General features: G+C 45.0%; 1 long non-coding RNA gene across 1 annotated transcript in view; it reads left to right on the top strand.

Annotated features, from left to right (window-relative positions):
• LOC147578004 (uncharacterized) overlaps window positions 1–26,766 on the top strand; it is a 136,891-nt gene that overhangs the window by 96,639 nt on the left and 13,486 nt on the right. The window contains exon 4 of the long non-coding RNA XR_015254694.1: window positions 8,868–8,933. This is a non-coding gene — a long non-coding RNA (uncharacterized LOC147578004). The remainder of the gene's footprint in view (window positions 1–8,867; window positions 8,934–26,766) is intronic.

Raw genomic sequence — 26,766 nt, 5'->3', positions numbered from 1 at the left:
GGGCTCGAACTCACAAACCATGAGATCATGACCTGAGCCAAAGTCAAGAGTCAGATGCTTAACTGACTGAGCCACTCAGGCACCCCAGCCCAGGGTCTTATGTTTTATAATTAACAATAAGTCCTCCTCAGAAGGGAGACCCACTGGGGAATGTGGGGAAGCATTCCACATGCAGAAGCCAGCAAAGTGTCTTTAAGAGGTATCTTGGCCCCACACACTTCCAACTTTAATCTCCTTTCTCCTTCAGGAAAAGCCATTGTCACAGTAATGGTGGAAGGGACCTGATATCCACTGACACGTAATTCATGCCAAATCCTTTCTGTATCACCATCAAACCCATGACAACCTTGCCCGGCAAGTATTATCACTCCTCTTACAGAAGAGGAAACTGAGTTTCATACAGGAAGCATGAGCTATCCTGGGCCACACAGCTGAGAGGGCTCTCAACTGCAGTTGGCCTGACTCCTTTGTTGTGTCTTCCCATCCTTCCCTTGCATGTCATACTTTCCACTTTGCCATTATGACTAGCACAGAACAGTATTCTTCCAGGGAGCATCCACTGTGGTCTCTACACCAGTGTGTTTCCCTTCATCATGGCACTGTTCTCTACTGTGCGGATGTGTTGATGCCCCATATATGCACCTGTTTACATGATGTTTCCCACCTTAGAATCTGGACTTCTTAGGGTAAGGGCTATACCTATTTATATTCATTTCCAGGGTTGGAAAATAAATCTTTAAGGGAAAAAAGGGAAGGGAGGGAAGGAAGGAGAAAGGTAGGGAGAAAAGGAATGAATTATACTAAAATAAATTATGCAGATTCTAAAGTTGCAGCCTGTCTCAATGCCCCATATTCATGCCGAGTGGAGAAGCCTCATTTCTATTTTCCCATCTTCTTCTTTTTATTTTTTTATGAATGTGAAGGTTTATTTATTATTAAAAGCATATTATTATTTTTAAATGAACTAGGTGCTCTGAGTAAGGCAAAGAAAGCTATGACATGATCTTTACTATCCCAGACCTTATAATGGAGCTTGAGAGACACACATACAGGATCTGTTAAATAACTAAATAAGGGAGCTTATGATTCAGAAGGGGGAAGAGAGCAGGGATGCACATAAGCATCTGCAATGGGCCAGGAGCTGGGCTAGGTACTTTACACACATTATTTCACTCAATCCTCACACTTGTTCAGTGGGCATGACAGTCCCCCTCCCTTTTATAAACCAGGAGATCATGGGTTGGGTGGAGGGGCTAAGTGACTAACAGAACTACCTGGTGAAGAATGGGGACCCAGGTTTGTCAAATTTCCAAACTTTATTCTCAGTCAGGCTCCCAAATGAAGAGAACAGACAACACAAAGTAGATAGGTTACTAGGGGTAGTGGAAGCAGGCAGAAGATATCCTGTTACCCTTGCATCTCCTGGCCTGTTCACCTGCCAGCCCCAAGGTTCTCTTGCATTACCCAAGTCCTGAGCAATCTTGATGTTGGTGGGATGGCTTTGGGGCTCAACCTCAAGAGTGGGTGGATTCTGGAATTAGGCCCAAAGCCCAAGCCTGGTATGTTGGATGCCAGCTGGCAGCACTCTCCCACATCTTCCTTTGTTGGTGTTGGCCCAGTGGATGCTTGCCTCAGTTTCCCTGATAGACCTCCACTATCCAACAGAGTCCTCAGCCTTGCCCTCAGTCTGTTTGGCAGACACACTGATCCTATAACTGGCTATTCCCTTTAATTGAAGGAGTAGAAAGCAATACTGTGTCAGCCAGTGTCTGGTTGAGAAGTAAACCCCTCTAGGTATTTCAAGCAAAGAGACTTTGTTATAAAGCTATTGGAGGGGTTGGAAAACAAAAGAGGAAATAAAGGGGGCGCTCCCCAGAAATCAGTGCCAAAAGGAAGCCATCACTGCTCTTGGTCTAGAAAAGGAAAAGGGGGAGGAGTGGAGGCTTCACCCCCATGACATTCCTGGAACTGGTATCGGCACAGCTCCTACAACCCAAGAGTTCACACTCTTGTGGATAACAGAAGCCGAAAATGACATCAATTTCTTCTGGCTTTCTTATCACACACGTGTGCTTTCCAGTTGTAGAATCAGACTGGATCCCAGTGGGCACAGGAATCTTAGAAGTGTAGTTATAGGTTTCCCGCTGTACAGGTGCCCAGAGAGTTTAGAACAGCAGGTATAGAGCTGAAGACCAATGACAATATCCAGGACAGGATGGAAAGAGCAAGGGTTTGGGAATCAGATGGTTTTGGGTTCATATCCTGGCTCTGTGTTAATGGGTTCTTGGGCAATTTACCTAACTTCCCCTGACTTAGTTTCCTCATCTGTAAAGTGGGAATAATAGTAATTATACCTTCTTCATAGGGTTATTGTGAGGCTTAAATAAGATTTACACATATACAGCACTTAATACAGTCTCTGTCCATACTAAGTACTCTCTATAAATGTTAGTTGTTGTTGGCAGTAGGGTATTTCAGTTTACTTCTCTTTCATATACACACAATCCTGTGTTTCTTGAACTCCTTATCTCTACTTCCTTACCATTACAAATCAGTATCCACGTTCACCATCCATGAGTGCTTTTATTTTTTTATTAAAAAAAAATTTTTTTTTCAACGTTTATTTATTTTTGGGACAGAGAGAGACAGAGCATGAACAGGGGAGGGGCAGAGAGAGAGGGAGACACAGAATCGGAAACAGGCTCCAGGCTCTGAGCCATCAGCCCAGAGCCCGACGCGGGGCTTGAACTCACGGACCGCGAGATCGTGACCTGGCTGAAGTCGGACGCTTAACCGACTGCGCCACCCAGGCGCCCCACCATGAGTGCTTTTAAAAATGAGCCAGATCCTTGGAAGATATTGTACATTTGCAGAGAACCTTCCTGTCTATGCTGTACAAAAGTGGTACCCTACCCAAAACTGTGCTTTTCCTCACTCTCTTCACCCCAATTTCCCTGGTAATGTCAAGAAACTTAACAGGAATCAAGCAGGAGTAGAAAGTCTCACTATATGCCTGCATCTTTGATCTCCTTGATTCCCATGACAACCATTAAGATAGGGATTTTTTACTCTATTTCACAGAGGGGAAGACTGAGGCCCAGAGATATTATAGATTCAGGTACTGCACCTCCTGCTTCCCACCTACTCCTCTCTCCGAGGCCCCACGTAGGAATTGCAGGGCTGGACTGCTTGGTGATGCTCAGCTCCTTTGAGCAAGTGTTTCCTGGGCGCCCACGAGTGGTGGGCACACAGCCAGGCAGCCACTGCCAAGCCCATCCCATCTGGAGTCAACTCACGAGACTCACGCGGCTAGGAGGGGGTTGGCAGCAGGAAGAGGACGGTGTGAGAAAAGAACATCTCATGCTCCCTTTGCCCACGCATGAGCCTCTCCTAGAGAAGTTGGATCCAGCCACTTTATTCTGCTTTCTGGCACTTAAAATGCAATATTGGGCTGGTTCTAATTCAATCCCATCTCATATGGGTTTATTGAGCATCTACACAGATGGGTCACGCCCAGGGTCTGACCTAGGGAAGCTTATGGTTGGGGGAGGTAGATATGTAACAGTAAAGGCAATATTGTGTGGTCAGTGCTATGTCAACGAAGCACAGGGCTTATGGGAACAGAGAACATGGGTTCCTAGTTCTGCCTGGGGAATAAGGGATGGCATCTCAGAAAGAGTGGCTATTGAGCTGAGCCTTGAAGGAGGCAGAGGAGCTGGTTTGATGAAGGAGTTGGGGGTGCTGGCCCAGGCAGAGGGAGCAGAAAATGCAAAGGCCATCTGGGGAGCTGAGAGAGGCTCATGTGGCTGACACATGGAGGGCGAAGGCCCTGGTGGCAAAGGCTGAGTCTATGAGAGGCCAGAAAGAGTTGAATCACAGAGAGCCTTGTGAATTATGTCTGTGAGCATGAACCTCATCCTGGGGACAATGGACAGCCACTGCTGGGTTTTAAGCAGGAAGTGACATGGCCAGATTCATGGTTCAGAAATAGCATTCTGTGGCCAGAGTGCAGTGAGGAATGACCCAAAGCAAGACAGGCCACTGAGGAGGAGGTTGTTGCTGTGTCTGTGGCCTAGACTGGGCAGTGGTACAAGGAATGGAGAGAGGGGTAGATTTGTTCAGGAGATACTTAGGAAACAGAAACAACCAACATAATAACAGTAACCATAGTAAGCAAACACATAGAACTGTCGCCATGTGCCAAGCACCAGTCTAAATGCTTGACATGTAACTGATTTAGTTTTCACAATAACCCAAAGAAACATAACTGAAAGGGTATGTATCATATTCAAGGATTAGAGATTATATACCTAGTAAGTAGTGGAGTCAGGATTCAGTCTTGGGCAGTCTGGCTCCAGAGTTCAAGCTCTCAATCCCACATTATACTGCTCTTGAGGTTCCTGTGCTCAGTGGCTGATTAAGCATAGGGTGTGAAGGGCAGGGAAGACTCTCAGTTTTCACAGAAGCTCACACTCAGCAGAGCAAGGCAGAGCTGGAGGAAAGCACAGAAAGCATAGCCTGAATCCTCTGTGGCTCGTGACCAGATCCCTTCTTTTTGGACCCAGCTTTTTGTCCTCACTTTTTACTATAGATTGAATGTTTATATCCTCATATGTTAAAAACTAACGACAGTGTGATGATATTTGGTGGTGGGGCCTTTGGGAGGGTTCTGCCCTCATGATGGGGATTAGTGCCCTTTTTAAAGAGAGCACAGAGATGTCTCCATCCCTTTCCTCCATGCGAGGACACAGCAAAGAGACGGCTGTCTATGCACCAGGAAGCAGGTCTTTGCCAGACACCAAATCTGCTGGTGCCTGGATCTTGGGCTTACAGCCTCCAGAACTATGAGAAATAACTTTTGTTCAATTGTTTAAGCCATGCAGTGGATGGTATTTTGTTATAGCAGCCTGAGTGGACTCAGATACCCTTCCTGGAATCCTGTGGGAGTCTTGACATTGTTCAGGACCCTCAGCTCCTGATGAACCCTGGGATTTCTAAGCCTTTCCTCCTAAAGGGGTCCTGAGGACACAGAGATACTTCAGACATGGTCCCTGTCATTGACAGTCTTGCCGGGAGCACTCCTGCTTCCAATCTCTCCCTGTCCCCAGCATACCCCATTCATTAATATGTCCTCTAAACTACCTTGTGAAGGACCTTTTATTTTTCCATTTCCAATATGTTCTGGACCAATACTTTTGTAAAATACAATAAAAATGTCTCAGCAATGTCAAATTGCTCTAAAGGTTTCTAAGTCCTTGCTCTCACCTTTTCTTGATGTACTTCTCTCATTGTGGACTGGTAATAGTTCATGGATTAGCCCCAGTTCACAACCCATGCTTTGTTGAGCACTGCTCAAGTCTCTGACTCCAATTCCACTGCCACCACTCTAGACTAAGCTGCTTACCACTTGCCTAGACTTCTGCAGTAGTCTTCTAGATGGTTCACCCTTATCACATCCTGGTTGTCTCCAATCATTCTGCACCAAGTAGCTAGAGGAAGCATTGCAGCCCATAAATTGGGCTATGACACACCCTTGTAAACCCTGCTGGGGCTTCCCATTTTCTTTGGGGTGGTTTTTGATGGGCCCATTTCAACTTCTTGCTTTCTATTTAAACTCTCACTTTCCTACTCATTCACACACATTAGGCTCCACTTCATACCAAATTGGTATAGTTTTTAAAAATGAATGTACTCTTTCATGCCTCAGGGCTTTTGCACACTTTGTTCTCTCTACATGGAATGTGTTTTATTAGAAATTCATTCATTCTTTGAAGCAATACTTCTGGGACACTCACTATAAGCTAAATATCATGCTAAGCACTGGCACTGCAAAGGTGAAGACAATACAGCCCCTGCCCTTAGGAGCCCATGATCATAGGGAGAGAGATAAGTTGACAAACACTGACCACATAGTGGAGCAAGGCAGTGACAAAAGAAAGCACAGGGTAGTGGGAGTTCAGAGAAGGGTTTCATAACCCAGACTGGGGTAGGCAAAGGCTGGAATAGGTAGCCCTTGGAAAAATCACCAACGAATCATTCAGAGCTCTCCCAGCAAGGGCAAAGGTCGGGATGAGGAAAGGTGATCTGGGCTGAGGAACAGCCTACGCAGAGGCTCAGAGGTGGCAGGCAGGGAAGGGGGATGGAAGCACAGCAAAAGAAGTTTTCCTCATTGCTCAGCTGTCAGGCCTTTTCCCATGTCCTAAGGACACAGCACTGGTGCCAACTACCCCACACATAAATACACACCTATAGACTTAAATACACACAAATGTCAAAACATATATTGAAAGCCTTAAAAATATTATCCTAAGTGAAAGGAGCAAGACACACAAGGTCACACATTGTATGATTCCCATTTACATGAAATAGCCAAAAGAAGTAAATCCATAGAAACAGAAAGTAGATTAGTGGTTGCCAGGGACTGGAGGGAGAGGGAGTGTGGAGTGACTGCTTAATGGGTACAAGGTTTCCCTTTGGGGTGATAAAGATGTTTTGGAACTAGATGGATGTGATAGTTGCACAACACTGTGAATATACTAAGTGCCACTGAACTGTACAGTTAAAATGGTTAATTTTATGTTATGTCAATTTTACCTCAATTTTTAAAAAATGTATGGAAACCCATAGACATATTCATTCCACAAACATTTACTGAACGCCTCCCATGTGCCAGGCACTGTACAAAGCACTAGAGATTCAGGGATAATTCCTGCCCTGAAGGACCCATACATGTAAATAGAAACACAGATATGAACCCATGCAGACAAAAATACATGCCTCATGAAGACATACAGACATATTCACTTAACATTCACTTAGCAAATATTTATTGAGTGCTTACCACGTGTCAGGCAATAGGCCAGATGCTGGGCCTACAGTGGGGAACAAATAGACATAATTACTGTCCCCGTGGCTTAAGGACACGAACACATAATCATCTACAGAGGCACACCCAAACTGAAGCACAAACACACACACACATACCTAAACAAGGACACATCGCAGCCACATATGTTTTGGGTGGAAGAAATGAGCAGTAACACACAGGCAGGCAAGCATAGCCCCCCATGCTCCCTGACGTGCACACACATCCCTCATGCAATCAACGGGAATTCCATTAAAAGGCAGATTAAAACTGGCTTGAGATTTCAGAGCCTTCTCAGGAGAGGGGAATAAACAGACCTCAGTAGAAGGGCCTGGAGCATTGAGGGGAAAAAAAAACCCAAGTCTCACTTAAGTGATTTTTGGCAGAAATCAAATTAACGGCGAGACTATGGACCGCTGACAAGGTGCTCCATCATGCTCTGCTGTGTGAATGTGTTTCTTAGACATGTTGTTTTCATTAGCACTTCATTTGATAATGATAAATGGCATTTTCATTTGAAAGGAAAATATTAAAAAGTTCTGATTTGCAAGAGCAAGTTAGAATAAATGATATTATTATGTTCTGTCACTTGTTTGGCTCAGAGAAAAATAATAATAATGATAACAAAAAACCCCAACAGCTTTCCCTGCTGAAGAAACACAAGCATTTTATTTCTCCAGTGAGCCATTTGCTCACCATCAAATCTGTCCTTGGTGCAGAACCTGCCGAAAGGAGATGGTTTAGGATGGTGGTAGAGAAATGCTAGACATCAAAGGCCATTAGGGTGACCTTGGGAAGTCCTTGGGTCCTTGTGCGCTAGGAGGGGGAGGGATTGCTCACTGGCTGAGGCTCTGTTGGGACCTGGGATGCACTTTCTTGCTTTTGGGTTAGATTTCAGCTTTCTTTCCACCAATTTATAGAAGCCCAGCCTCCTCTGAACTTACTTCAAGCACCCCAGAGTCATGGTGGTTGACCAAGTCACTGCCCTGCTTACAACCTGTGAAGGGCTCCCCATCAACCTATAGGATAAAGTCCTAACTCCTTAGACTGGCATCCTAGGCCCTTGGCTACTTGCCCCTGCCCCCAGTATCAACTCACAAATTCCCCACACTCACTTTATGCTATAGTAACTCCATACCATCCCTTGCATATGCTTTCCTTTCTACCCACATGGCACACAGAGTCCCTGGACATCTCGAGTGAATTCCTACTCATTCTAGCATCTCCCTGTGAGATCTTGTCTGAACTGTCTTCCATGAAGGGGCCTCATTATTGCTTCCCAAGTCTTATTTTTATGTACCTTATCACTGGTGTGAATGCATGAAATGGCCTGGTACAGATGAAAAGCTGCGAGTTATTGGCATGGTGGTGCAGTTGGTGTGAGCAGGTGTGGTGAAAGGGAGTGCTGGGGTTGCAGCTGGCCCTAGCCTGTATAGGGCTGGGTGTCTTCAAAATCTCTATGGCCTTGCCTATCCCAAGCTAGTGAGTGCTCCCTACTCTGGCTCCCACAGAACTCTGGACTATCCTGCCCTGTGATCAATCACATCTTAATGTTTGCAGCTTTCTGGGTCCGTAGTTTTGCTCCTTTCTTGCCCCTGGATCGAGAGTTTCTTTAACACAGGGTCTGCTTTGTGTTCTCTTGGTGCTCCCAGGGTCTGGCTCAAGTTCTGCTCAAAGTGAGTATCTGTTAGGTAATCAAGTGAGGAGATGATGGCATGATGGCCTCTCTGAGAAGGGCCTGTCACCTAAACTTAAGTAGAAGTTGTGAAAGTTGAAGGCTGGGGAGAATTGTTGTTGTTTGGGTGACTTTGTTCCTGGTATTTTTTCATATCAATAATGTAACCTTTCTTTTCTCCAGAGGTGAATCAGAGTCAAATAAGCTTATTTGAAAACCTAGCATAGCTCGGTGAGGGTCGATGGCATTAGCATGCATTGGGAGATTTCCAGCGTCTGGGTCAGCCTAGGCAAAGGATGACTTTCCCTCCTGTCTCCTTTGTTGTAGAGGGAGCTTGGCGTGAGGGGAGAGGGCTGAGTCTGCTGCCTCTGGATGGAGTGAGAGCTTCTCAAGGTCAGTGACCACAATAACACAGGACTTTAAGGCTGTCTTTGGTCTTTCTTCCTAATCACTTGACTATTCACTGTCTCATTAGATGGCCTCCAAGAGCCCAGTTCAACTAACATGAGGTGAGCTCCCACAAAGTGCCAAATACCCTACTGGGTACTATTGGCAGGAGAGATAGTACACATCCTATTTTATAGATGAAGAGGCTGAGGTTCAAAGAAGGGAAGAGTCTTGTCTAAGGTCACACAACTGGATGGTGGATGAATCAGGACTAGACTCCAGGTCTGTCTTGCTCTTACCTAGGTTAAGGGTCTCCTTCTCCCATAGCATCCATAGGTATTGAGCCCTGGAATGGGTGCTGGGGGAGTTAAAGGGCTGAGTTAGTTGTGGATATTGGGACAGATAAGAGAATTTGTAGCCTGGCTGACACTGAAGGTCTCCATAGCCAAGCCCTACTTCTGTCTCCAAAAGTACTTCTGCCTCCTCCCTGCACATCGCACATCTTGACCTGTACTCCAGTCACAACTAGGAGTTCTCTAAGCTGACCCTGCCACCTTCTCCACCCCATGTCTTTGCTCAAGACATCCCTCCCACTTGGCAAGCTCTTCTATCATCTTCACCTGTTAAGGTTCCTAGCATCCTTTGGGATCCAGCTCATATCTCATCTCCTCCAAGAAGCCTGCCAGCTGCATATGGTTTGGTATCCCCACAGCACTATAAGCCTTGTGGACGTGGATTTCTTGAACTATATCTGACACATAATAAGTGCTCAATAAATGTATATGTAATGACAATAACCGTAGTATGTTCACTATTAACATGGTAACACTTGGGCTCCTGGGTGGCTCAGTCAGTTGAGCGACCGACTTCGGCTCAGGTCACGATCTCATGGTTTGTGAGTTCAAGCCCCGCATCGGGCTCTGTGCTGACAGCTCGGAGCCTAGAGTCTGCTTCAGATTCTGTGCCTCCCTCTCTCTGACCCTCCCCCATTCATGCTCTGTCTCTCTCTGTCTCAGAAGTAAATAAACATTTAAAAAATTTTTAAAAAAACATGGTAACACTTGCAAAATTTGTCTAGAATGGTGCTTCCAACCAACTTTGGGTCACCTCCTTTGAGAATCTGTTGCTGGGAGTCACAGACCCTCCTGCCACAAAAGCACAGAGGAGTCACATCTTATGCAGAGGTTAAATTCTAAAGATGGTCTGTGAGGCAAAAATCACATGTAATGGAAATTATTCTTGAAAATCCTTTGAATTTCCCCTAAAGTCCGGAGCACATAGTCTACACAGCAGTTAGTTGGTTTACATTTGGAAGCCATGTAGTATAGAAAAGCTTTTCTTTATAAAATGGAATCACCATCCACACAGCAAGATGCTTACCTATAAAAGAGACATGAAGAAAGTCACATTTTTTGCAGGACCAGCATATTTGTGCCTTTACATACAAATTTTAGCATCATCTTTAAGGGGTTCATGGACCTCAAAGCTCAGGCAGGAACCTCAAGTTAAGAACTTTTTATATAGAGCTTTAAAATGTGCAAGGCTCTTATCATGCAGTAGCTTCTTTTAACCCTCAAAGCCATCCTTTGAAATGGATTTCATTGATACTATTGCTACTTTATAGATGAGGAAATTGAGATTCAGAGAGGGAAAATGAATTTTAGTTTGAAGACCTGGTCTCTTGTCCAATGACTTTGCCCAAAGACTCCTCATTCAACGGCTTTGATGGCCACCTTGGAGGGTTGTACTGATCCTTCGTCCACTTGTCAATGGAAAAGGAGGATGTGTGACCTTAGACTAGTTACCTAACCACTCTGAAACTCAGAAGCTCTGTTTGCAAAATAAAGATAATAATATCCGCTGAGTAGTGTCCTTGTAGGATTAAATGAGCCATTAGATATGAAATTGCCTGGCAGGGTGCCTAGGATGTTGCAAGGGCTTCCTAAGGGTTAGCCTTTCTTCTCCATCTCTGCTGGCACTCCTGGGACATCAAACAGATAAAAGTCTTCCTCTGCACAGTGTCATCTCCCCTCCTGACCCGCAAAGGTCTTCAAAGAGTTAGAGTCCTGAGCAAAACTGCTTAAGAATATGCAAATTATTTTTCTTGTCTTTGAAATTTCTGGATTCTCAATGCCATTTATTGAGCACTGAGTGGAGAGCAGAAGAGCAGGCACCAGAGGTCTGTTCATCACATATTTTGTGTGACTTTGGTTAAGTGTTTTCAATTCAAGAAGTGCTTATGGAAAAACAAATGCCTCATTCAGGCTTTCAAGGTCCTTCATCCACCTCTGCTTGAACCCTCCAATGGCTTCCCATTTCACTTAGAGTAAAAGCTCAAGTCTTAACAAGGGCCTATGGAGCCTGGATTAGTCAGGGTCCAGCTGGCAAAACACAACTCACACCAGGTAATCTAGTAGAGATCATTTAATGCAGGGAGTTAGTTACAGAGGTATTAGAAGAGCTAAAAGAGTGCTCGCTTCGGCAGCACATATACTAGAAGAGCTAAAAGAGCAACCAAGGAGGTGAGGCAACTGTGAGATTAGCAAATGAAGGGGCTGCTACTTTCCCTAGGGATGCAGGAATAAAGGGAGGGGCCCAAGGACTGGAGCTGTTCCACCAGAGCCTGAACCTTGGTAGGCTTGTCTGGTGGGAGCTGGAGCCATGGGGGGCAGTAGCCCCTGCTAGATATACCACTTGAAATAGAGAGAGTGAGAGATATACTTAGCTTTTATTCCCTCCCTCTCTAATCTGCTAGTGCCTCCCATTGGCCAAATGTAACCAGAAGCCAGAGGGCAAGGGAAAAGTACAGAGAAGAATGATATGAAAGGAAACCAGCCATTGATGGCACAGGACCTTTACAATATGGTGCACCCCTCCTCAGTCTCCTATTATGTCTCTGGTCTCTGGAATCATGTTGGAAATCTCACACTTTGCTCACTCTACTCCAGCCACATTGGCCTCCTCAAGATTCTTTGGATACTCCAGCCCTCTACATTTGCTATTCCTTCCATCTGGATTTTAACCACTAGATATCCACATGGCTCCCTTCCTTGCTTCTATCTCTTTCTAAGAGGGGCCTTCTCTGACCATCCTAATTAAGTTTCCACTCTCCTCCCCCACTCCTTATCTCTTTGTTGCTGTATTCTTCTCTCTAGCTTTTATGACCATTTAACATGTATGTATGCATATAGTTTTAGTGTTCACTTCCTTTCTCTAGAATGTAAACTCCATGAGGGCAGAGATTTTTTTTTTCTGCTTTGTCTACTGCTGTATCCCCAGTCCCTAGAACAGTGTCTGGAAAACGGTAAATACTCAGTATTTGTTGAGTAAATGAATGGATGAAACAAGATCCAAATACTCCCTCATTTGTATTCATTTGTTCATTCAATAAATTCTCATGCAGTGGAGGGATTGAAGCAGGAAATGTAAGGAAGCAGTCTGAACAATTAGGATGCACTTCTGTTTCCCCATTCATAAGACACTGGGTTAGAGCAGGAAACCTCAAAGGACCCTTCCAGCCTCACCATTCTACAAATTTAAGAGTATTTCCCTGGCAGAAATACTTGGAAGATAAAATTAATCCTCTCCTTAATCAGCGGTTCCCACCTCTGCACGTGACTTGTCAGGGGAACTTTTCTCTGATGCTCACATGATGTGGGAACTTGTCACATCTTCCATCTCTGGGAACATCCTCACCTGAAATTGAAAGGTAAATATTTCAGTTGTGAGTCTCTCTGTCATGACTCAAATAATTTTAAAATTGCTTAGATGTCTTTGCCTAACAATGTTCAGATTGTTCTAATGCAGGGGAAAACGGTAGTTTTAGACACAGTAATATTGATAGCAGCTAGTAATTTCCATGTATTTCTCACAGTTATTGGCACTGGGAGGATTATCAAGGAGAACTTTTTAGTTATTAAAAAGATGTTCTATGTCAAGGAACTAGCATGGCACCTGGCAATAGAAGGTGCTCACTAGATAATGATGTTTTCAATCATTATTTTCATGGAGTTGGGCTGGAAAATGCTTATTTCCTGGATGCTATAATGTCATCAGGGATACCAGCTCAAAGGTCCTCAGTAGACCACTTTAGAGCTTAGGGCAATTCACTGCAAGAGTGGCAGAATGTTTGTATAAATGAATTGAAGGTTTATGACTAGGGGTCAGAGGACAGACAGTTCAGTGTTGGCACAATCTTCCTCTCATTCATTCAGCAGATAGTCTCTAGTGCCTTTGTGAGAACAGAACTCCATCCCTGCCCTCAAGCAGCTCCTCATCTAGTCCAAAGGACAATATAATGCGCTGTTAACATCCGTTAATGGGTCTCAGTGCAATGGTAGGGGAAGGTACAGGGTATTTCCATGAGTATTTAGAACATCAAAGGTGTTGGGGTACCTGGGTGGCTCAGTCAGTTAAGCGTCCAACTTCAGCTCAGGTCATGATCTCATAGCTCGTGGGTTCAAACCCACATCGGGCTCTGTGCTGACAGCTCAGAGCCTGGAACCTGCTTGGGATTCTGTGTCTCCCTCTCTCTCTGCCCCTCCCCTCTGCCCATCGTGCTCTGTTTCTCTCTTGGTGTCTCAAAACTAAAATAACTTTTTAAAAAATTAAAAAAAAAAAAGAACATCAAAGGTGTTTCCAAAACTACATTTTTATTTTTTTGAGAGAGAGAGAGAGAGATGAGGGGCAGAGAGAGGGGGAGAGAGAGAATCTTAAGCAGGTTCTGTGGAGCCTGACACAGGTCTTGATACCATGACCCTAGAGATCATGACCTGAGTCAAAACCCAGTCGGACACTTAACCGACTGAGCCACCCAGGCACCCCCCAAAACTACACCTTGAATCAAGCACAGATTTTGTTTTGTCCCTTCCCTTACCAGTTCTAGCAAAAAGAGAAAAGGAACTAATATGGTAAGCAATTATCATAGCATTTAAAAGACTATATTGTTTATGTATGCGGTCATTTATTGTCTGTTCCATCCTTGAAGGCAGGGAATTTTACTTGTTCTGTTAACTGCTTTCCCCCCAGCTTCTAGAGCCAATTTAGGTGCATAATAAGACCCTGATGTGTATTTATTGGTTGATAAACTAGACCAGTCAAGTTTAGGCCACTGTATAGGAAAAAGATATAAAACTGGGCCGTGGTCAAGGGAAAGAAGTTGAAAGAGCCCTGAGGTCCTTAAAGTCAATGGGGCCCATGGTCATTGAGAGCTGTGCATATGGGACAAGGTTGCAGAGATCAGAGGTGTGGCCAGATCATAGAAGTCTTGAATGCCAGTCAGGCCAAGCATCTTGACCTGTGTTCTAAGGCCCTAGAGAGACACAGAAATATTTTTAACTGGATTGAGGCCTTCTCAGTCTCCTGCTCCATGACCTTCTCTTTCTTTCCAAAGAGCTTTCCAAGTTTCTTTGGTGTCACTTGCTTTATTTGGACTGGCCCAGAGTTATTTGGGAGTTCTGTAACCAGCAGAAGTCCTTCAGCACGTGAAAGAAATCCAGTTATCTGCTCCCCCTTCCCTAAATTCAACTGAACCTAACCCAAGCCCACATTCTTCCTGTAATTAAACCCAAACTCCAGCTAAATGAGGCAAATATTTTATTTTATTTTTATTTATTTATTAAAAAAAAATTTTAATGTTTATTTGTTATTGAGAGACAGAGAGAGATAGAGCATGAGCATGGGAGGGGCAGAGAGACAGGGAGACACAGAATCCAAAGCAGGCTCCAGGCTCCAAGCTGTCAGCACAGAGCCCGACGGGGACTCAAACTCACAAACTGCGAGATCATGACCCGAGCTGAAGTCGGATGCCTAACCGACTGAGCCACCCAGGCGTCCCTAGGCAAATATTTTAAAATGGTAACTCAAAAAAGGGTGTTTTAGTAATTGTGTGATGAAGATATCAGATCTCTGTCATCTCATTGCAGCCTGAAGGATAGTTGAGAGGGAAGTCACTTTGAGAGATTTTAATAATGTGTCCAATTCTTAATGTGTATGAGGATGATGACAACTGGATGTCAGCTTCAGAGAGGAAGGGTCAAATCTGCTTTGGTATGTCTGTGCTACCTGCCTTGTATCTCAGGGTCTTAAAAAAAATTATTATTGACAAAACTCTATATTCATTGACAAACATTTCTTAAGCATTTACTAAGTTCCAGACATTGTCCTAGATGCTGGGACCAGGGAATCTGTGTTCATAAGAAGCCAAATCTTTGCCACAAGGACCTTTTCATCTAGTAGGGAAGATTTGACACAGGCCTTACGATCATTACAAAGAGTTTTCTTTATTTATCAGGTGTGATTTACATATATTTTTTCATTTAGCCCTCACAGAAACCCATTGAAGTTGATACTTTTATTTACATTTTATTAGAAAAGGAAACTAACTGTTGTTAGATCAGTAAGTGGTACTGTGGGAATTTGAACTTTGGTCTGACCCCAAATCCATGCTCTTTCCACAGTGGCTGTGTCTTGCTTTAGAGATCTGTTGTGCGTATAGGGAGTAGAGCAGGAGAAGGACAGTCACACGGCACATTAGAAATCATTAGGAATGATGAAGGTACAAATGGAAGCTGGCTCAAATTCCATAATCGTGACCAGGACCAACATGTACTAGACACTCACTATGTGCTCCCCTAAGTGCTAAATCATTGAATCCTTTCAACAGTCTGATAAGGTAACTATTCTTAAATTTCTACCTGTAGGGGCAAATGTGCCTTAGAGGTCCCCTCCCTCTGGCTGTGTCAGATGAGGCAAATATCCCTGGAGGAGGTAGTGAGACTTAGCGGAAAGAGTTTATAAGTTTTGGAGTCAGACAGACTGGACTAGAATCCCACCTTCCCTGCGGCCAAGCTGACGATGCTGGAAAATTGCATCTGACAACTCCGCACCTCTGATTTCTTACCTGTAAAATGGGAAAATACTGTGTGCTTCAAAGAGGTGTTAGGAGGATTACAGAGAATGCATTCAAGCCTCTGGCTCCTGGTCTGTACTCACAAAAAAGCAGCCATTTTTATTATCTCTGCTGTGAGCTCCCAGACCCCATCCCTGGGCCAGGCCTGGCCATATTAGCATGTGGAGTCTATTCTTTTCCCTGACCTGCTTCAGCTTCCCTTGAGCAGCCCTAGGCAACTGTCTGAAAGTGGAGGAGGAGGTGCTGCCTGTAGCCACCACCCTGCCCAGTTGGTGATGACCTGGAATGCCAGCCTGGCTCTCTTAAGTCACCAAGGCACATGGGACCGGTCAGCCTGATTCAGATGTCTTACTCCTTTTGTAATTCTTCTCGGGGGTGTCCTGACCTCAAGACAGCAGTGGCTACAGTTGCTTTCATTTTATATTTAGCTCTCCCTGAGCAGAGAGATGGGGTGTGGCAAGCCTTAGCAAAGGGAGAAGGAGGGGGAGAGTTAATGGCCAGGGCAGGAGTGGGGATACGCAAAGTGAGCCCTCACTTGAGGGCCTTGACAGGACAGAATTTCCATCTCCAGGTACTCTTCTGTCAGCAGGTCACTTCTCAACGGGTCTTCTCGAATGCCAGGAACTTGGCTGGAATCTTGGCTGGAAAGCCTCAGGCAACGCTAGGAGATACTTTTTAATTTATACCATAGCAAAACAGCCTGTGCTGATTTTAACCATATTTATCCTCTTTAAGTGCAAACCATTCCTAGCTTTCCCTTTTGCTTAGTCCAAGTCTTTAACAATCTGGTTAAAATGCCCCCTAAGCTCTGGCAGTGACACCTCTGAAGGTCTCTGGCTAACCTCATGTGAATCTAAAGACAATGCTACAAGGTAAGCAGATCAGAAGTGGTTATCCCTAGATTATAGATGTGGAGTTCAGAGAGGGAGAGATAGTTGCTAGAAGTCACATAGTGTAAGCCTAGCAGAACAGGGAGCCAGATCCTCAGGTCTTAACATTACTCCACATTTTTTATTTCGAAAGTTGACAAGACAAATGAACTCAGTGACCTTGGAATAAAATCCACATTCTTTTTTTTTTTTTTTGAGGACTTTATTTATTTAATATGAAATTTATTGTCAAATTGGTTTCCATACAACACTCAGTGCTCATCCCAACAGGTGCCCTCCTCAATGCCCATCACCCACCCTCCCCACCTTCCCACCCCCCATCAACCCTCAGTTTATTCTTAGTTTTTAAGAGTCTCTTATGGTTTGGCTCCCTCCCTCTCTAACTTTTTTTTCCCTTCCCCTCCCCCATGGTCTTCTGTTAAGTTTCTCAGGATCCACATAAGAGTAAAATCCACATTCCTAACTAAGGTCTGCAAAAGCCTGCATGATCTGGCCCTGCTTAGCAATCCAAAGTCTGCTGGCACCTCTGTTTCTTCCCCATACTGTTCTTCTGCCCCTTTTGTCCATTCGTTTCTTTCCTAGATCCCCTCAAACTCTCCCCATCTCCAGGCCTTTGCACTGATGTTCTTTGCTTGGCTCTTCCACAATGACTCCTTCTCATCTTTCAGGTTCCATTTCAAAGTCGTTTTCTGAGGGAGAAGACCTCTACCCTAAGTAGAGCCCCTCTGTTATTTTCTCCCACAGCACCTTCCTTCTCAGCCTTTATCCAATCTGTAATTATTTATTAATGAGCATATGGATGAATAACTTGGTGCCCAAGACATTCATCGCTATTAATTTAATTATTCATTTATTTAGCAAATATTTATTGAGCACCTACTAAGTGCCATTCTTTCAGGAGCTGAGGTCATAATAGTGAACAAAATAGGTACCAATCTCTACATGAAGGGGAAATTTTCTAAAGGATAGAAGAAAAGCAAATGGAGTTAGTGTCACCCCAAGTGTTTTGGCTTGAGCGACTGGTAGGATGGTGCTGCCATTTGCTGAAACGGTGAAGAGAGCAGGTTGGGTGGACAGGAGGGTAAAAAGCTATTCTTTTTTTGTTAAGTATAAGATGTCCTTAAGACAGTCAGGTGGAGATGTCAACTTGGCAATTGTGTATTTGGCTCCAGAGTTCAGGGCAGGGATCTGGGCTGGAAATACACATGAGAATCATCTGAACATTAATTATACTAAAAGCCATGACCCTGGATGAGTGATCCTGGGGAGTGAATGTAGTTAGAGAAAAGGCCCAAGAAACCAGCCTTCAACATTTAGAGGTCAAAGAAATGAAGAAGAAACTGAGAGATGGACAGAAAAGTCGGATAGAAGCAGGGTCTTTGCTTGAGAATGAAGATGGGGGAGGGGGAATTGGAAATTTGAAAAGTGAGGAGAAAGCAGGAAAGCGCCATCCAAGAGGGAGGGAGAGAAAATGAATTAGAGAAACAGTGCTACTGCAAGTAGTCTCGGGGCCCTGTGAGGCTAGTGGTCCCTAATTTATCAACGTTTATTTATTTTTGGGACAGAGAGAGACAGAGCATGAACGGGGGAGGGGCAGAGAGAGAGGGAGACACAGAATCGGAAACAGGCTCCAGGCTCCGAGCCATCAGCCCAGAGCCTGACGCGGGGCTCGAACTCACGGACCGCGAGATCGTGACCTGGCTGAAGTCGGACGCCTAACCGACTGCGCCACCCAGGCGCCCCTAGTGGTCCCTAATTTAAAGGGAGACTGAGGGGCGTTAGCATGTATTTTCCTCTTGTCATGTGCAGCTGTGAAGGTGCAGGAGAAGAGTAGCTGGAGAGCTAGCAGGTGCAGGGGAATGAGGGCTGGCCAGGACATCATGAATGCATGCAAGGCAGGGTTAGATGTTTGATCTTGGAATTTACACTGGCTAGGAAGGGAATGAGGACAGTGGGGGTGGGGGAGGGGGAAAGGGACAGTACAAGGCAAATTGAAAGTCCCAGTGGGATTGAGTCAGTTTCCCAGAGGAAGTGGGAGAGGATGTAGGCACTGACAGAGACATTTGAAACTAACATTAGGGTGTTCAGATCTGAGGTCTGAGCAGGAAGGGAGTAATGAGGTGGAAGGGGAAGCAAAGGCTGAGGAATTGAGAAGCCAGGATATTGGAGGCATCATCCATATGCGTATTGAAATCATTAAGGCTTATGATGAACTAGTTTCGGAGCCTTAGTGTGGTTTGGGGGGAGTGTGGGAGATGAGGTATGTGCCCAGCACACAGTGGGTTCTCAATCAATGTCATTTAGTCTTTTATTTGCTTAGTATTTGTTTGGGGCACTGAGGCTTCTCCCTCAGCTGCTTTCAAAGCAGAACTTCATTGAGGGTCGTGGCGTGGCTTGGTGGGTGGGGACGGAGGGTAGGAGACACCCTTGGGGCCCAAGCTGGCTCAAGGGAATGCGCGGGTCCCCGTGCTGAGGCTGCCCCACAGTTTAGGGTCCAGGCCCTCTGCCGGCTGCCGGCTGGACGCCCACCAGAGCTGCACGCCTCCGGCTCCGCGGCAGCAGCAGCAGATGGTGAGAAGTGGGTGGGCTGGGGGTATCTGCAACTGATCCCACAGTTGCTGGATTAATGAGGCCTCGTGCCCGCCTTCTTTTCTGCAGTGTGCCAGCCGACAGTAGCTTCCTTTGCTGGGGTGGGTTTGTTTGTGAGAAATTTTTTGGCAGTGAAAGCTCAGCACCTGATGAAAACTTCCTCTCCCCCTCATTTCTCCCCCTCCCCTTCTTCCTAGACTGGTTCTATGTATTCTTGGGCCTTGAGCCTTCCCCTGGGGTTCCTTCTAGTGTCAGCATGGTATAGCTGAATTCACATAGACCTGGTTCTGCATTTACAGATAGGGACACTGAGGCCTAGAGAATTTAATCATTTATTCTGTAGCAGGAGGCTCAGGACTCTACATATATTCCATGCCCTTCCAGTGTCTAGCTACATCCCCGGGTTGACATAGACTTCATGAATGAGAACTTGGATGGTTCGTATTTAAGGCTCAGACATATATAAGCGTAACTGATGGGCACTGAGGTCATGGGGATAGGGGCGTTAGCAGCCAGATTACAATAAGAACAACAGGGTCCCAAGAGAAAACATCACTGTAAGTGAGGAAAGCATCTGGCACAGAGGTCCAGACTAGCAAACAGGCTCGAGGATGAAAGGGACTAGACGAAAGGCACTTCTTAGCCCACTCTGACCTACCTCCACCCCTGCATATCCAAAAAATGATTTTACTAAGTCACCAGAGGTCTAAGCAACTCAATGGTAGGACTGTTCCTTCCCTAGCCAAGTGGGATAAGAGAAAAGGAGGGTGCTTCCCTAATGATGAGCAAGAGTGAGAGAATGAGCAAGAGAGAGAAAAATGAGCCCTGTAGATCTGGAGGTAAGAAAAGACACTGAGATCTTCCAGTTAGTGGGATGGCAGGAATTGAATCCCCAAGGAGCATCAGAGGTCAGAAATAGGTCAGTGCTGCTGAATGGGGAGTCCTTAGATGCATGGAAGACTGATGCAGGCAGTAATAAGGCAATGGAGATATGGAGGCAGGTGGGGATGGAACTCCTAGAGGTGGGGATAGCAGGCATTTGTAGGGGCATTGGACATCTGGGTGGGTCTGAAGACCAATGTGAGTCTCTTCAATGTGGTCAGACTGGGAGGCATAGGTAATGGCCAAGTGGGACAGGGTAATAATCAAACTTAAATCAGTGAGGCAAAGTTGTCTAACCTTTTTCACATAGTGTCATACATACAATAATATTTTTTTGTCCCAATAGGGTAGAGGGACAGGCTGTTTGGGGTCAGAAATAAATGGCCTGGGGACTCTGACAGCCCAGAGCATCACCCAGCTGCTCAGAATGTCAAGGAAATAGAATGAGAACATCAATAAGAATGTGTTCACTGGCTGGGAAACCCTGCAGTAAGGAATGTATTTTTTTCTCATGTAATGAGAAGCACAGGGAAGACAATCCGGGCTGCTGTAGCAGCTAAGAGATGCTACTGAGGACCATGGTGCCTCATGTGTTTCAATTCTGTCATTCATGGTTATTGGCTGTTGCCTTCATAGTTGCAACATGGCACCTGCAACTCCAGATATCACATCAGCATTACAGGGGGGAAGAAAGAAGAGGTGGGGAGGACAATGACAAAGGGAAAGTAGAATGTCAGCTGAGTTTGCTGTCTTTTAGATCTTTCCTGGAAACCTCACCAGGGACTTGTTACATCTCATTGGCCATAGCTGTGTGATGTGGCCACCTCTAACTGTAAGAAAAACTGAAAAATGTTTTGAAGCTAGGCATTTTGTTGCCTTAATAAAATTAGGTTCTGTTATAAAGGAAGAAGAGAATTAATATAGGCAGTTTTGCATGGTTTAATATAAACCATGAGGCAGGAAGAGGAGAGGATGAGGCTAGTTAAGCAGTCAGAGCCTAGATAATGCAGGGCCTTGAAGTCATGCTCAGACATCTGGACTGTCACCTGTTTGGGACTCTCCTCAGGGGATTTAGGCCGAGAAGGCATTTGGTCAGGTGGATATTTTAGGCAGCTCATTCTGACTGAGGGGATAGGAGGGGTACAGATGTTAAGGAAGGGAGGTCTCCTGTGAGGTTAGTGCCAGAATCCATGTACATAGAAGATGTCCAGTTGTCTCTGATGAGCAGATGAGACTTAAACTAGGATAGCAGCCATGAAGAGGGGGAGAAGGGGATGAATTTGGGAAATTTTCAGGAGGTAAAATTCACAGGATTTGGTAATTGATTGGATGGTTGAGGGAAAGGGGTAGAGTTTAAAAATATTCCTGGGTTTCCCACCATTGATTGGGACGTGGAACAGAAGAGAAAGAGCTTGTCTGGAATATAATATTTGTTCAAAATCACACAAGAAATTGGTGGTAGGGCTGGAAATTGAACCCAGGTCTCCTGAGCCAGTGTTCCTTCCATTACTGCACTTGATACTCTAGCCTCTATCCTCTGGAGCCTGGAGAAACAGTGCACTCATCTCTTTGGACACACTGATTCTTTTCCCCCTTTCTCGGTCTACCAAGTTGAAAGACCAGGGATGAAGTTAAAATGGCGGTGGCATCTGCTTCTGGGGGGCCCAGTTTGATGAGGGTATTCTGACAGAGCAGGCAGAGGGGCCACCATAAACATCACCCCAGCTCTCACTGATGTGATGGGGTCAGAGAGTGCTTGGTCTGAGCATTCGCTTCTCCCACAATTATTCTTTCTCTAATCCCTGCTTCATGTTTGGCTGGCACATTAATTTCCTTTTGCTGCTGTAATAAATTACCACAAACAGAGTAACCTTAAAACGTCAGTTTATTCTCTTACAGTTCTGGAGGTCCTTACCTTTTTCAGCTTGTAAGAACCACCTGCATTCCTTGGCTCATGGGCCCAATCTTTTCCTTCTGTCATCACATCTCCTACTACTGATTGATCTCCCTGCTGCCTTCTTGCTGCCCTTATGATCATATTGGGCTCACCTAGATAATTCAGGATAATCTCCCCATCTCAGGATCCTTAACTTTTGCACACATTTGCAAAGTCACATTTATCACATAAGGTAACATATTCTCAAGGTTCAAGGGTTAGCGTGTGAACATCTTGGGGGGCGTTATTCAGCCTACCACAATTGAGCACCTTCACTGACATTCTTTTTGTGCCCAATCTTGTGCTGACAAGTAGGTCACCGTCCTTTCCCCTTGATGAGCTTACAGTTTAGTGGTGAAGGCAGAGATGTAAACAGCAAATTACTCTGCAGGCTGAGAGACGGAAGCACAGGGACTTTGGGAGCCCAGGGGAGTGGTACATAATCTGACTGGGAAGTCAGGGAAGGAGCTCCCGAAGAGATGGCATCCATGCTGAATTTTGAGGAATGTGTGAGAATTAGCCAGATGAATAATGATGAGATGATGGTGATGATGTTGCTAATGATGATGATGGTGATAGCAAACATTTTTATTGTTATTGCTATTTTCCAGGTTGTGTTTTAAGCACTTAACACATATTAATTCATTTGATTCTTCCAGTACCATATAAAGTGGGTGCTTTATCATCCCTATTTTATATATGAGTTAATTGAGGCTGAGAGAAGATGATCCATTGGCTGGAATGTGGGTCCTTCCCACTACTTTTAAGGTAAAGGTCAAAGTCCTCTCTGTGGCTTGCAGGGGTTATCAGCTCCCTGCTACCACTCCCAGCCCAGCCCCAGCCCCACCTCCACTGCTGAGTCACTATGCTCCTTCCCACTGAGCCCCCTCTCCACCTCTGGCTCTTTGTCCATGCTCTTCCCCTCTGCCTAGGATGAGGGATGCCCATCTCGTCCTTCAGACCTCAGCTCAAATGCCACAGTAGCAGGGCATTCCTTGTCCTCCGATGGGCAGGTGTCCTTGTTACTTTCAGAGCAGCCTGTACTTGACTTTAACAGCATTCATCCCCAACTGTATACAAACATCTCTTTTGTCCCCTCATTGTATCCTCAGTACCATACAGTAAGTAATTAATAAATATTTGCTGAATCAATGAAAAACATAAGGGAAAATGAAAATCTAGGAGAAAGCAGGAGCAAGACCATCAGAGACCATCTAGTCCCTAACACCTTCCCTTAACTTCTGGGAAACTGAGGCCCAGTGAGGTACAGTGATATCACACAGTAAGTCAGGGGGTTGAGGATTCTGACTCCTGGTCCTGGGTCACTTCCATGGTTCCCATTGTGATGCTCCTGACCTTGCCCCAATGCCTGCCTGTCCAAGTCTGATTCATCCTTCAAGGTAAAGGTGATTCCTACACATGTCTAAGGATGCTTTTCTTATTACACTTCAGTCTCACCCTTCCCTACCAAAGTTACACTTGACTGTTTTTTTTTCTCTGTGCCCCCCAAACAACCTCTGGTTTTGTTCTTGTTCTTCAGTGTTCTGCCTGCGTTTGAGCTCTTCCAAGGTAGGCACTACATTTGATTCCTCCATCCCCAGGGAGGCATGCATACAGTGGTACAAATGTGGGGTGTCAAAGTGCGCTGTGAGACAGGAAAGGAGAGGGATATGGGATTGTCCAGGAATCCCTAACCTAGCCTGAGGGGTATGAAAGGTTCTCAGGAGGGACTGAATTGTGAGCTGAACATGTAGGATTAGTCATGTGGATGATATGTGTGTGTGTGTGTGTGTGTGTGTGTGTGTGTGTGTGTGTGTTGAGTGAAATGGGGCCTGGTTGGGGGTGGAGCAGTGGTTCAGAAAGGGCATTCTAAGGAGAGGAATCCTAATGTTTGTAGGATGGGGTAAGGAGCTAGTCACCTAGGGTAGGATTGGGCAACCCAAAGCCCTTTTCTCTCCCAAGGATTCAAATGAGGAGATTGAACTGACTTCCAAGGGCTTTCCATAGCTAACTAAGCAGGCAAAGACCAGGCTGACTGTGTGACAAGTGGGGGAAGGCTGCCCTTTACAAATAGTCTAATTGGATCTGTTTGTCATCTTGAGACAGAACATATGAGTCTTTCTTGTGCCTACAGCAAAGACAAGCAGGGCTTGGGGATATCAGTATTCCTCTGCTATCCTCCCACTGCTGTCTACCTATGTTCCTTAGCACCTATCGCCATCCCCTCACCAATCCCTGGAAGGCCTGTCTCCACTCCATCTTGCCCAGCCGCTTCCCACTGTACTGCACAGGCTGTCCAAGCTGCCTGTCCTGCCCCAAGCCCCTGCTCAGGGCAACTCCCCCAAGCCATTCTTTGCCAGCAGGCCATGTTGTGTAGCATGTGACTTCAGCTCTGGCTTCAGGACCAGGTTGGTCTATGAGAAAGGGAATTAATTGTGCCAGCAGCCTGTGAATGCCAATGAACCAAGGCATTCAGGTTCCTCTCTCTAGAATTTGAACAGTTTATTTAGAGAGAATTGGACAGCTGGTAAAGGGAGCATCACTGAAGAGTCCCAGGGAGGAGGTGGAATGGCAGAATCACTGTAGTGGCCAGGCACCAGAGGAGGGACCGACAGGGTCTGTGGTCCCTGTTGTATTGTTGTATTTCAAAAGCAGCTCAAATTCTACAAGGCGGAGTGAAATTTCCAAGTGCTTGTTCTCATATGCATCCTACTATTTCCTCCCTCCTTGAGGCTTTTTCTTGTTCTTTACATCCACAGGCACCCACCAAACCCCCTTCCCCTGCCAAATGGTCCGGCCCAAGCTCCTTGCCTCTGGGGATCTTTCTGGCTACTGTTTAATCCCTACCACTGTTGACCCTTGAACAACACAAGTTTGAACTGTGAGAATCCACTTACGTATGGATTTATTTTTACGGCACTGTAGATGTATTTTCTCTTCCTTATGTTTTTCTTAATAATATTTTCTTTTCTCAGGGCACCTGGGTAGCTCAGTCAGTTAAGCATCTGACTTTGGTTCAGGTCATGATCTCATGATTTGTGAGTTTAAGCCTCGTGTTGGGCTCCGGGCTGACAGCTCAGAGCCTGGAGCCTGCTTCGGATTCTGCGTCTCCCTCTTTCTGCCCCTCCTCCACTCATATTTGTCTCACTCTCTCTCAAAAATAAACATTAAAAAATTAGGAGAATAATATTTTCTTTTCTCAAGCTTATTTTATTGTAAGAATAGCATATATAACACATGTAACATACAAAATATGTGTTAATCAACTGTGTGTTATTGGTAAAGCTTCTGGTCAACAGCAGGCTATGAGTACTTAAGTTTTGGGGGAGTCAAAGTTATATATGGATTTTTGACTATGTGGAGGTCAGTGTCCGTAGGTCCAGTGTTGTTTAATAGTCAACTGTACTCTTCATCGAGTGCCAGGAACTTGACATATTTTATTTCTAATCTGTCCTTCTCTGATCAGGACTCTCAGAGACATTAAACAATTTGCCCTGGGATCCAAACTTAGAACTTTATTTCAATAGTGCTTGTCCTCCTTCTACAAGGCCATACTCTCTTTCCTCTCTGGGTACCAAAATACTGTTTCACTCCCCACAGATTTTTCAGAATTTCTTGTAATTCTCCTTCCAGCACAGAAGCTACCTGGCATGGCTAAATAATTGTTTCATATGGCTTTTCTTTATAACAAAACTCTAAATTTCCTTTCTTTTCTTGTTTCCTGTCATAACCCATTGCACAGTGCCATGTACAAAACAGGTGGGAGAAAAAAAATGCTGAATATGTTTGTTTATTGCTGTGTGCCCTACCTCAGTGCCTGGCCTGTAGCAGATGTCCAGAGCAGAGGTTCTCATGTAGACAAGGCTTAGGTTGATTCTCCCACCCCCAGCCTACCTTACATCACAGGTAGGTGGGGGTGCAACAAGTGTGGTATCACACTGAAAGGCCCTCAGTGTGGTTTAGTGGAAAGACCTTGCCTTGGAGCCAGACAACGGGTGTAAATTCCAATTCTGCGACATGCTGTAAAACCTTGGGCAAGATGCACGACATCTCTGAGCCTCTTTTGTCAGGTGTAAAATAAGGATTATAGTGCCTCCTACGAATGTTCTGAGGATTTGGAGGCAATACAGATAGCAAAAGGAGCTCTCATCATGGTGATATTGTTCACATGATGACTTTCTCTCTGAGGGAGACTTGAAGGGTCAGCTCCAAGTGTGGCTGGCTTAGCTTGTAAACATTTTTTATCCTATGGTCGGTCCTATCCTCAACCCCTTTCCACCTCATTGACTTTTGGTGGTTTAAATAGACTTGTCAACGAAATTTTCATTTTTAAACACTGTTGCTCATCAGTATTTAAAAACTCTCATTTTTAGTTTTTCCTTGTCAATTTGCTTGTAAATCAACGTTATTGGATCTGTTTTTCCATTAAAGAGTTGGGGATTACCCCAGGCACAGTGCATTAATGTTATTTCCCTTGTTCCTTACATAACAGGACTCATCTCCACCTTTAATTGAAGTAAGGACCATTTGGTAATTGTTTTGGCTCTGATTATGACAGAATTGGCTCATAGCCAGGGTGGTATAACTGGGGGCTTTGAGGTCAGGCAGAGATAACAAATCTCTTCCGAATCT

The sequence above is a fragment of the Puma concolor genome, chromosome C1 (assembly GCF_028749965.1).
Source record: "Puma concolor isolate L17-30 chromosome C1, mPumCon1.1.hap2, whole genome shotgun sequence".
In the NCBI taxonomy this organism is placed as follows: Eukaryota; Metazoa; Chordata; class Mammalia; order Carnivora; family Felidae; genus Puma; species Puma concolor.
The sequence above is the reverse complement of the archived record's forward strand: the minus strand, read 5'-3'. Positions and strand labels throughout refer to the sequence as shown.